Source organism: Bos indicus, chromosome 10 (genome assembly GCF_029378745.1).
Source record: "Bos indicus isolate NIAB-ARS_2022 breed Sahiwal x Tharparkar chromosome 10, NIAB-ARS_B.indTharparkar_mat_pri_1.0, whole genome shotgun sequence".
In the NCBI taxonomy this organism is placed as follows: domain Eukaryota; kingdom Metazoa; phylum Chordata; class Mammalia; order Artiodactyla; family Bovidae; genus Bos; species Bos indicus.
Genome location: NC_091769.1, coordinates 57,365,339 through 57,377,144, shown reverse-complemented (window position 1 = coordinate 57,377,144; position 11,806 = coordinate 57,365,339). Strand labels below are relative to the sequence as shown.

The 11,806-nt window shown below is 41.9% G+C and overlaps 1 pseudogene; it reads right to left on the bottom strand.

The window, feature by feature from the left end:
• Positions 1-7,957: 7,957 nt before the first annotated feature.
• Positions 7,958-11,053, bottom strand: LOC109564545 (peptidyl-prolyl cis-trans isomerase A pseudogene; annotated as a pseudogene).
• Between the last annotated feature and the right edge of the window lie 753 nt (positions 11,054-11,806).

The following is an 11,806-nucleotide window of genomic DNA, read 5'->3' as shown; positions in this document are numbered from 1 at the left end:
CTTGGGGAATTCCATGAACAGAGGAACCTGGTGGGTTATAGTCCATGGGGTTGCAAAGAGTTGGACCAGACTTAGTGCAAACAACTGAATTGTTATTATATGCCAGGTATGTTTTTACTTACTTTAAATGTTACATCACTAACCTCACAACAATCCAGTGTGGTAGATAATGTGATCCCAGTCACATATGAAGAAACTAAGTCTGTGACTTGGCCATGGTATGCAGTTAACAACTATGGAGGATCAGGTTACAAACATCAGAGGGTCCTTCCTTACAGTCTAGGCTTGTCTGATTCCAACTCTTATTCCCTGTGAGTATAACCTGATTTGTTCATGAATCATTATGCTTGTTATATTTATAATATTTTCCAGTAATTTTAAATAAAAATATGAATTTTGAAGTGTTTTAAGATCGATAAGTAAAACATTTAAGGTAAGATGTTAATGAAATTCTACTGAGACCCAATGCCCTTCAAATGATTTCTGAAAACCACTGACATATATGTAATCATCATCATCATTCCTCTTGCCATTAAGTGCAAATATCGGAGGACAGACATCCTTCAAGAACTGGAAGAAGATAAATTTGTGCACCTGAAAGGTAACTGTCGTCTTCACAAGGGAAGGAATGAATTCAGGTGGACTTCTCATGTTGGCTTTTGATATTGAGATTTGAGAAAGTTTCCCTGACTTCCTGCCATGGCTTCAAAAGACCTGGAATAGAAGGGGAACTGAAAGTAAGAAAACAAGTGCTTCTCATGCCCATGTGAAATGGAAAGAGTTTTCTTTTGTACTGAAAATAATATTGACATCTTTGTCTCTGCTCAAGTTTTTGTCTGACTCACCTTAAATTAGAAAAAAATGAAGATGATAACTCCTTAATGTCTGGCAGTTGGCAGCTCTATGTATAATAAAATTAAAAACCATTAAAGGTAAATTCAGTGAGAAAATGAGTTATTTAAGTACATTTTTCTTTTAAACAACTACAGAAAGTTCTTGTATCTCCTTGACTACAAAAGTAGAACATTCTGGCACTGGGTGTTGTAGGTTCCTGGAATGGTGTGAGTCTTGAAGTGAAAGTGAAAGTGAAAGTCGCTCAATCATGTCTGACTCTTTGTAACCCTATGGAATGCAGAGTTCCAAAGAATAGCAAGGAGAGATAAGAAAGCCGTCCTCAGTGATCAATGCAAAGAAATAGAGGAAAACAATAGAATGGGAAGGACTAGAGATCTCTTCAAGAAAATTAGAGATACCAAGGGAACATTTCATGCAAAGATGGGCACAATAAAGGACAGAAATGGTATGGACCTAACAGAAGCAGAAGATATTAAGAAGAGGTGGCAAGAATACACAGAAGAACTATATAAAAAAGATCTTAATGAGCCAGATAATCATGATGGTGTGATCACTCACCTAGAGCCAGACATCCTAGAATGTGAAGTCAAGTGGGCCTTAGGAAGCATCACTACAAACAAAGCTAATAGAGGTGATAGAATTCCAGTTGAGCTATTTCAAATCCTAAAAGATGATGCTGTGAAAGTGCTGTACTCAATATGTCAACAAATTTGAAAAACTCAGCAGTGGCCACAGTCCTGGAAAAGGTCAGTTTTCATTCTAATCCCAAAGAAAGTCAATGCCAAAGAATGCTCAAACTACTGCACAATTGTACTCATCTCACACACTAGCAAAGTAATGCTCAAAATTCTCCAAGCCAGGCTTCAACAGTAAGTGAACCAAGAACTTCCAGATGTTCAAGCTGGATTTAGAAAAGGCAAGAGGAACCAGAAATCAAATTGCCAACATCCATTGGATCACTGAAAAAGCAAGAGAGTTCCAGAAAAACATCTATTTCTGCTTTATTGACTATGGCAAAGCCTTTGACTGTGTGGACCACAGCAAACTGTGGAAAATTCTTCAAGAGATGGGAATAACAGACCACCTGACCTTCCTCTTGAGAAATCTATATGTAGGTCAGGAAGCAACAGTTAGAACTGGACATGGAACAACAGACTGGTTCTAAATCAGGAAAGGGGTATGTCAAGGCTGTATATTGTCACCCTGCTTATTTAACTTATATGAAGAGTATATCTTGAGAAATGCTGGGCTAGATGAAGCACAAGTTGGAATCAAGATTGCCGGGAGAAATGTCAAGAACCTCAGATATGCAGATGTCACCACCCTTATGGCAGAAAGTGAAGAAGAACTAAAGAACCTCTTGATGAAAATGAAAGAGGAGGGTGAAAAAGTTGGCTTAAAACTCAACATTCAGAAAAGTAACATCATGGCATCCAGTCCCATCACTTCATGGGAAATAGATGGGGAAATAGTGGAAGCGGTGAGAGACGTTTTTCTGGGGGGGCTCCAAAATCACTGCAGATAGTGACTGCAGTCATGAAACTAAAAGACGCTTGCTCCTTGAAAGAAAAATTATGACCAACCTAGACAGCCTTAATAGGCTTTTTAATAAAAGCAGAGTCATTACTTTGCCAACAAAGGTCCATCTAGTTAAAGCTATGGTTTTTCCAGTAGTCATGTGTGGATGTGTTCAGTTCAGTCGCTCAGTCATGTCTGACTCTTTGCGACCCCATGGACTGGAGCATGCCAGGCCTCCCTGTCCATCACCAGCTCCCGGAGTCCACCAAACCCATATCCATCAAGTCGGTGATGCCATCCAACCATCTCATCCTCTGTCATCCTCTTCTCCTCCTGCCCTCAATCTTTCCCAGCATCAGGGTCTTTTCAGATGAGTCAGCTCTTCACATCAGGTGGCCAGAGTATTGGAGTTTCAGCTTCAACATCAGTCCTTCCTGTGAACACTCAGGACTGATTTCCTTTAGAGTGGACTGGTTGGATCTCCTTGCAGTCCAAGGGACACTCAAGAGTCTTCTCTAACACCACAGTTCAAAAGCATCAGTTCTTCAGTGCTCAGCTTTCTTTATAGTCCAACTCTCACATCCATACATGACCACTGAAAAAACCATAGCCTTGACTAGACAGATCTTTGTTGACAAAGTAATGTCTCTGCTTTTTAATATGCTATCTAGGTTGGTCATAACTTTCCTTCCAAGGAGTAAATGTCTTTTAATTTCATGGCTGTAATCACCATCAGCAGTGATTTTGGAGCCCCCCCAAATAAAGTCAGCCACTGTTTCCACTGTTTCCCCATCTATTTCCCATGAAATGATGGGAGCCAGATGCCATGGTCTTAGTTTTCTGAATGTTGAGCTTTAAGCCAACTTTTAACTCTCCTCTTTCACTTTCGTCAAGAAGCTCTTTAGTTCTGCACTTTCTGCCATAAGGGTGGTGTCATCTGCATATCTGAGGTTCTTGACATTTCTCCTGGCAATCTTGAGTCAGCTTGTGTTTCTTCCAGCCCAGCGTTTCTCATGATGTACTCTGCATATAAGTTAAATAAGCAGGGTGACAATATACAGCCTTGACATACTCCTTTCCCGATTTGGAACCAGTGAATGTTGGACTAGAAAGAAAGCTGAGTGCCGAAGAATTGATGCTTTTGAGCTGTGGTGTTGGAGAAGACTCTTGAGAGTCCCTTAGACTGCAAGGAGATCCAATCAGTCCATCTTAAAGGAAATCACCCCTGAATATTCATTGGAAGGACTGATGCTGAAGCTGAAACTCCAATACTTTGGCCACCTGATGCAAACAGCTGACTCATTTGAAAAGACCCTGATGCTGGGAAAGTTTGAAGACAGGAGAAGGGGACAACAGAGGATGAGATGGTTGGTTGGCATCACTGACTCAATGAAGATGAGTTTGAGTAAACTCTGGGAGTTGGTGATGGACAGGGAGACCTGGCATGCCGCAGTCCATGGGGTTGCAAAGAGTTGGACACGACTGAGAGACTGAACTGGATTGAACTGAACTGAAAGTCGCTCAGTGAAGTCTGACTCTTTGCGACCCTATGGACTGTAGTCCACCAGGCTCCTCTGTCCATGGGAATTCTCCAGGCCAGAATACTGAAGTGGGTATCCATTCACTTCTCCAGGAGATCTTCCCAACCCAGAGATCAAACCCAGGTCTTCCAAATTGCAGGTGAGTTCTTTACTATCTCGGCCAGCAGGGAAGACTGTGATTCTTTAGGTTGTGCAGAATTTTCTCCCTGGAGACTTGAAAACTAGTTTTTCATTTGAGATAGTTTATAGGTAACCTTCTTTATGAAGATTAGGGGGAGACCAAGTGGTCCCTTTGGGTTTCTTTATGCTTTTGTAAAATATACCATGTCATACTGTGTACTTTACCATTTGTTTTTTCCACCTGTATCAGTCATGGGCTTAGGCATGAAGTGCAGAGTCCACTCTGACTAGTTAAAGCAAGAAAGGGATTGACATAAAGTATATTAAAGTTGGGGGTGGGGGGAAACACACTTGAGATCAAACTTCTTGGAGGATCACACATACCCAGTGGCAGAAGCTGGCCTGATGGGAAAGCCCTGAAGCTGTTGAGCACCAGATGATGCTGGGAAGTCCAAATTACTGCAAGTGCTAAAGCCACTAGCCTCGCTGCCAATTTTGTGTCAAAAATTCTGCCCTGAACTACCAAAAAACCTCCACAGGCATTGCTGCCTCCACCACCCCAAATACATGGCTGTACCACTTCTCTCCCCAGGAGCAAGGGAAATCTCCATCAGCCTGTCACCAGCATTGCATGCTTACCCCCCAAATAGTATCACCTTTGTGCACCAAATTGGCAGAACCTTAACCTCAGGCCTGTGTTCTAGCTACAAGGGAAACTGGACATTTGTGCTCTGCTTTGGAGAGTTTGGATTCACAGTGTAGGTATTTCCCCAAACAGAAGTCAATTCAAAAGATAATGAGCTCTGGGACTTCCATGGCAGTTCGGTGGTTAAGATTCTGTGCTTCCAATGCAGGGGGCACAGGTTTGATCCCTGGTCGGGGAACTAAGATCCTGTATGCCACATGGTGAGGCCCCCCCCCCCCCAAAAAAAGAGAGATAATGGGCCCTGTGAATGGGGTGGATATCACTGCTCCATCCCAGCCAACTTCTTGCTTCCAAGGAGTGGCATGTGGGCAAGAAAAGACCAGAGGAAACTTTTACTAAGAGACCTGGTAGTATATATGGTGAGTATGCCACCCATATCCATTGGAATTTACCTTATTAAGATGCTGTGTGGTTTCCAGCAGTCAGCATCTGCATCTCTTCACCTAAAAAGGGAGTTCTAGGGGAATTAACACCATGCCATCTGTCAATCAATCACTGAGTCCAGTGATTGGACTCCTTTGCTCCTCTGCCCCTCTGCCCCAAAGGCTCTTGTTTTACACAATGTCCAAGACTTTCTCCCTGGAGTAAGCTCCCCAGTCATCCACAGTGTAGCTGGCTTGCTATCTGCCCCCTCATTGCTGCCTTCCGTGCCGGGTCTCACTTCCTCACTTGCCTGCTGATGTTTCTTGTGTCTTTCAAGTATACAACCTCTGTCTCATCTTGAGTCTCCCTCGGAGGATCCCAGGCTAAGCTGAACTTTTTGCCCTAGGTGGTTTCACATTGTGAGTTATTTCTTTTATAGTGTTTAATGAAGAAAGCAAGGCTGAGTTAGCAACCTGACTTCCTTAGAAGGCTTCTTTGCTCACTCCCTCTGAAGTCTGTCTTGGAGGAGTCTGCTCCAGGGCAGGACTGTGGCTCCAGGTCTTCAGGCTTGGCCACAAAAGCCCTCACAGCTTCTCCTTGCTGCCCCTGGCGATAGTTCAGGCTACAGTAAATCACTCCCAGGACCATCCTCTATATAAATTGCTGCTAGAATACTTTGAAAAGGGTTCATCTCACTTCTCTCAGAGTTCCTCTCTGTTCCTTTCCAGAAAGCAGAAGAAGAACCAGAGAGTTTAAGCAGAACAATTTTGAGCCCTTTACAATGACAAAAACTATAGACTCTTTGACTCTTAAGATTAGATTCTCTTTCAACAAGTGAGGTAATTTCCACTTTGCTCTGCAAGAATAAATAAAGCAGTCACCATTCTGTCAGTTTTCTAGCTTAGAGTTCTTTCAGGTGATTTTATATCCAGCGGTGTGTCTGTTGACAGAGCCTTAGCTAGGCTGAGCTACCTGCAAACCTTTCCAACATACCTGCATAGGAGCACTGGAAAATTCTGAAATAGTCTGCGTACTATAAAAATCAGAACATTTGTACATAGCTTTTCAACATGGGATGGAACAGAATTTCAGGACTCCTTCAAAGCATGCTTTTATAAGAGAAGTTTGGAGAAAGAAGTCCCTTTTCAAAAGGTGCTGTCTTTCCACGAGGCTTGCTCTCTCCTGGCTCCAGCTGCTGACTGGCCCTTTTACCCTTCTATGTGTGTATGGGCTTCCCATGCTTCTGCCCCTTTGCTTTTTCCAGATATAAAAGTCAAACACTCCTACTGCAGTTCCTTTTCTCTGAAAACACTTGACCGGCGAGTTCCACTAACACTGTTTTCAAGTTGTGGAAAATGGAGGCACAGAAGAGAGATATGATGTCTTTAGAGTTATTTATGGTGTGGAGGGAAGGAGAGCTACCTTAGAAAATGCTCCCATAGAAATCAGATAGAAATGCTTTTATGCCACTTAGTGCTTGAAAAGAACCACTAGAAGGGGCAAGCATGGAGGGAGCTGAGGATGAATTTGACAAATACTACAGAATATCAGGTTTTGCTTTTTCCTTCTGCAAATTGTTTTTCAGAAAATAAGGAGTTTCCTTGTACCTATATAGTAGATTTCAAATTTCTGTTGAACACCTACTATAGGCTACACAACGCTCTGGACAAGGGATCAGCAAACTTTTTCTGTAAAGGGCCAGGAAGTAGATGTTTTAGGCTTTGCAAGTCATATAGTCTCTGTCATAACTGTTCAACTCTGCTGTGACAGAGCAAAAGCAGTCACAGACAATATGCAAATAAATAAGCCTGCTGGTGTTCCAACGAAACTGTTTATAAAACTTGTTGTTCACAGGTTTGGTCCATAGGCCATATTTGCTGATATCTGTTCTAGGCACTGGGGATATAGTAGTTCAGAAAACAATATCCTTGCTTTCAAAGAATCTACATTCTGATGTAAGTTCTACTTTAAAATCTGAATCTTTACAAATGGGTATTTGTGATTTGGAATAAGCATTCAGCTACAGCATTATGTGTGTGTGTGTGTGTGTGTGTGTGTGTTGTATGTATGTTAGTTGCTCAGTTGTGTCCAGCTCTTTGGGACACCATGGGCTATAGCCCACCAGACTCCTCTGTCCATGGAAGTCCAAGAATACTGGAGTGGGTAGCCATTCCCTTCTCCAGGGGATCTTCCCAATCCAGTGATTGAACCCAAGTCTTCTGCATTGCAGGCAGATTCTTTATCATCTGAGCCATCAGGGAAGCCCATACATGGGTTCAAAACAGGTATAGAGGGGAGTGAAGATGGCATGCCCTAGAAATGTGTGTGAAGTGACCCAAAAAGTCACTCTTAAAAGATGTCAAACATGCTTGTGATGAATTTTATCAAAATTATTTCATTTATATGAGATTGGTAAAGAAGAAATACTTGATTGATAAATTGGAATTTTTAGATTGATTCTGTAGATATAATTTAAATATATATGTGAATGAAATTAAAACACTAGCTTTCTTTAAGTAGAAATTTGACAAATTAACATTCTTGAAATTATATATTCAAGTTGGCTAAAATACTTTTTGGGGACCCTCTCTTTGGAGTAATGGGAGATACCTTCTATTTCATCTCCGTAGCTATCATTTTCTTCTCATTCCTTTTTTTGTTTAGTTTTTTCATAGTCATAAACTTAACTTTGCAATCCAGCTAAACTTGGAGGGGGATAAGGAAAATATGGAGCCCAAAGAACAGCAGTGGGAGTACAAAAATTATAAAAGTTATTTCAAGAAGATGTGGATGATGGGATGCTCTCCTGAGCTACAGAGGAAATGGTCTGGTGGTTAAATACAAGTCAGATTTATTAGATTTGTCCACAGTCAGAAATTTTGATCTTCTTGCTGGTCTTGCCATTCTTGAACTGCAGCACTCTGTGGCTTCTACAGTATTCATGCCCTCTTTCGCCTTGCCAAAGACCACATACTTGCCATCCAAACACTCAGTGTTGGCATACTGTAGACGAAAAACTGGGAACCATTTATGTTGGCTCCAGCATTGATCATGGACAAGGTGCTAGGACCTGTGTGCTACAGGATGAAATTCTTGTCATCAAATTTCTTTCCAAAGATGGACTAGCCATCAGAGCCATTATGGTTTGTGAAGTCACCATCCTGCACATATATAAATCCTGGAATTATTCTGTGGAAGCAGAAAACTTTATGTCAGATCTTTCCTCCCTAGTTCTCAGAGTTCAGAAGTTTTCTGCTGTCTTTGGAGCTTTGTCTATAAACAGCTTGAGAGAGAAGTGACCCAAGGGCTTGTTGGCAATGTCCAAGACCAGGTGGGGTTGACCATGGTTGGGCAGTGGGCGAGACTCCAGGCAGCTGCATCTGCGAGGTCCTCCTTGCATTTCTTGATCCAGCTTTCTCCCTGCTTCTACTCTTTCTCTCACACCCTCCACAGTTCACTCCCTACAAACCTGTCAAAGTGGTTATTTTAATATAGAAATCAGATCATGTGGCTTTCCTGCTTAGGACCCTCATATGGCTTCCTCCTACATTTGAAATACTATCCGAAGTCCTTCTCATGACTTTGGCACTCATCTGGCACTCACCTCTCTCTCCCGCTGGTTTCCCATCCTTCTTTCCTCCCTCACTGTGATGCAGCCTCACTCATCTCCTTACTGGTCCTTTACTCAAGACCTTGCATTTGCCCTGTTTCTGCATGATGCTTCCTTATATTTCCTCACTTCCAGGTCTCTGCTTGAATGCCATCTCCCCAGAGAGACCTCCCCAATTGCCCTATCTAAAGAGACCTCTGAAAAGAGTGAAAGTGTTAGTTGCTCAGTTGTGTCTGACTCTTTGCGACACTATGGACTGTAGCCCACCAGGCTCCTCTGTCCATGGAATTCTCCAGGCAAGAATACTGGAGTGGGTAGCCATTCCCTTCTCAAGGGGATCTTCCTGACTCAAGGACTGAACCTGGATCTCCCACATTGCTGGCAGATTCTTTATCATCTAAGCCACCAGAGAAGCCCCAAAGAGACTCCTAGGTGTTCTCTGTGTCCTTAATGTTCTTTTTCTTCATGGCACTCATGCTCTGCCTTTGTTACATGTATTATTTGTGTATTTAATTCCATTCCAGTCTCCCCCACTGGAATGGAAGCTTCATGAGAGCCTTGTCTATTTTTTTTTTTTTTAATGCTGAATCCTCAGTGTCTAGAATAGTGCCTTGCATATAGTATACAGTCAATAAATATTGAATAAATGAGTAAATAAGTGAATGTGTGTGTGGGTGCTGAGTCGCTTCATTTATGTCCAACTCCTTGTGACCCTATGGATTATAGCCTGCCAGGCTTCTCTGTCCAAGGGCTCCAGGTAAGAATAATGGAGTGGTTTGCTGTACCGTCCTCCAGGGCCAGGTAAGAATAATGGAATGGTTTGCTGTGCCTTCCTCCAGGGGATCTTCCCAACCCAGGGATGGAACCTGTATCTCTTTACATCTCCTGAATTGGCAGGCAGGCTCCTTACTAGTGCCACGTCAGTTCAGTTCAGTTCAGTCACTCAGTCGTGTCTGACTCTTTGCGACCCCATGAACTGCAGCACACCAGGCCTCCCTATCCATCACCAACTCCTGGAGTTCACTCAAACTTACGTCCATCGAGTCGGTGATGCCATCCAGCCATCTCATCCTCTGTTGTCCCCTTTTCCTCCTGCCCCCAATCCCTCCCAGCATCAGGGTCTTTTCCAATGAGTCAACTCTTTGCATGAGGTGGCCAAAGTACTGGAGTTTCAGCTTTAGCATCATTCCTTCCAAAGAACACCCAGGGCTGATCTCCTTTAGAATGGACTGGTTGGAGGAAGCTCCAAGTGAATGACTACAAGCTATCTATTGAATACCAGTTATGGACCAGGCATTATTCCTACTTTCTCAATGTATATTGTTATGTAACTTCTTTTGCATGTGTTATTTCATATGTGATCTAGAATGAATTACTTTAGTGGAACTAAAGTGGAATTTATTATAATAATAGATACAATAATCTATAAGTGGAATAGATTATAAATGTCATTTGAGGATATAAAGTCAAATAAAAGAAAAGAGAACTTTTATTTGTCTTGTGAGCCTCTATGTAGCTGCAGTGTGGACTTTGTTTTATATTTGGTGAAGTCCAGCTTTTTTCAACATTCCAGGGCTCATCACCCTCTTTTGCTCTTATCTGCAGGTAATAAGAAACTGTATGAGTTCTCCCTTTGCTTTCTACATTCTATTTGTAGACTTCTTTTTCAGTTCTCTCTGTATTATTGGGATTCCCTTAATTTTTTTCATGGATTTGCCATCAGTTTGGACATCCAGGACAGAGCAATTAATTCTATAGCGACTAAGCCCAAAGTCCTAGTGTGACCCCTCCTTTGACCTAGAAAACCCTTTGGATCACTAACCTGTGTTTCTTAAGCCAATGTTTCCATGAATGCTTGGTACTCCTTTTTGCTTTAAGACTCAGACATGTGGCCTGAATCCACTGACTTATTTTATTTCAAAATTTCTTTCAGTGTCTATATTGAAGTGTGCTGATCTTGGAGCACCTAGTCCAAAGCTGGGACCTTAGCTATGAATTATGACAGTCACAAAGCTCAAAACTGGCAGATAATTTCTTCTCTGTCCTGAAGGATTATTGGCCAGTGGCTGAGTCGCTTTACAGAAAAGGTTGTGTATGGTATAGCAACCTCTTCATTTGATGCTCCTTTCCTCTGTCCCTGTGCTCACTTCATCCTTCATCCAGTTCATCCCACTGGCAGCTCTTCTCATCTCACCATCGACCTTTGCCTTCTCTATGTGTTCACTTGGAAGGGTCATGTGGCTCCTCCATTATCGTCTCCTTTCCAGGCATTACTTTCTCACCTTTAGGCTCATTCAGGTATTTCATGTTGATGCTTCCATCTTCCAAATGATGCCACATGCTTGCCATGTATGTCCAGCATTAATCTTGATTATGATTCCCAAGTCCTTGAGGGATTTCTTTCACCCTGTAGACCAGGGCATATTCTAACTCTATAGCTTCCTTCTTTCTTATCTTTTTGAAAACTTTCTTTCTGAGAAGCATGTCATTTTGAACTTGTTCATTCCTCCTCTAGTGTGGGCTTCAGTTGTTTGGAATCTCCAATACGATTTCTTTTTTAGGTACTCTAAGTAACTAGCCTATGAGTAAGGTTACTTGCTCTTTGCCACTAGGATTTAGCTCCTAGAAAAATGTGTTTCTAGAAAGAAGTGAAACTCCTCATGCCATTCTGCTTGTCTCTGGCTCTTGCTGAGGACAAAGGAATACTTATGCCTCTGTATACTCATCAAGATAAAGTGGCTTGGGCATAGGTGATACAACTTTTTGTATTTAATACTGACTTGGTCATTGCCATTCTCTGCAGTTTTTGAGAGGTAATGCTTTTAGGGGCTGAATTACCTTCTTAGTAAATGTGCCATTAGAGAGGGCTAAGTTTGCTCAATGAGGACTCTTTCTTTTAATTTGACTGTTATTCAGGATTTTCCTTAGAGTTTGTTTTAAAAATTATGAATGCTATAGCAATATTTTCCTTAGATTTATCTTGAAATGGTAAATGCTTCTTGCAAAAATTTTTGGGATATCATGCAGAAATGTATAAAGAAGCAGCACTAAACATGAAACAACAAAAACAATTCGATCAAAATTTCATCATCA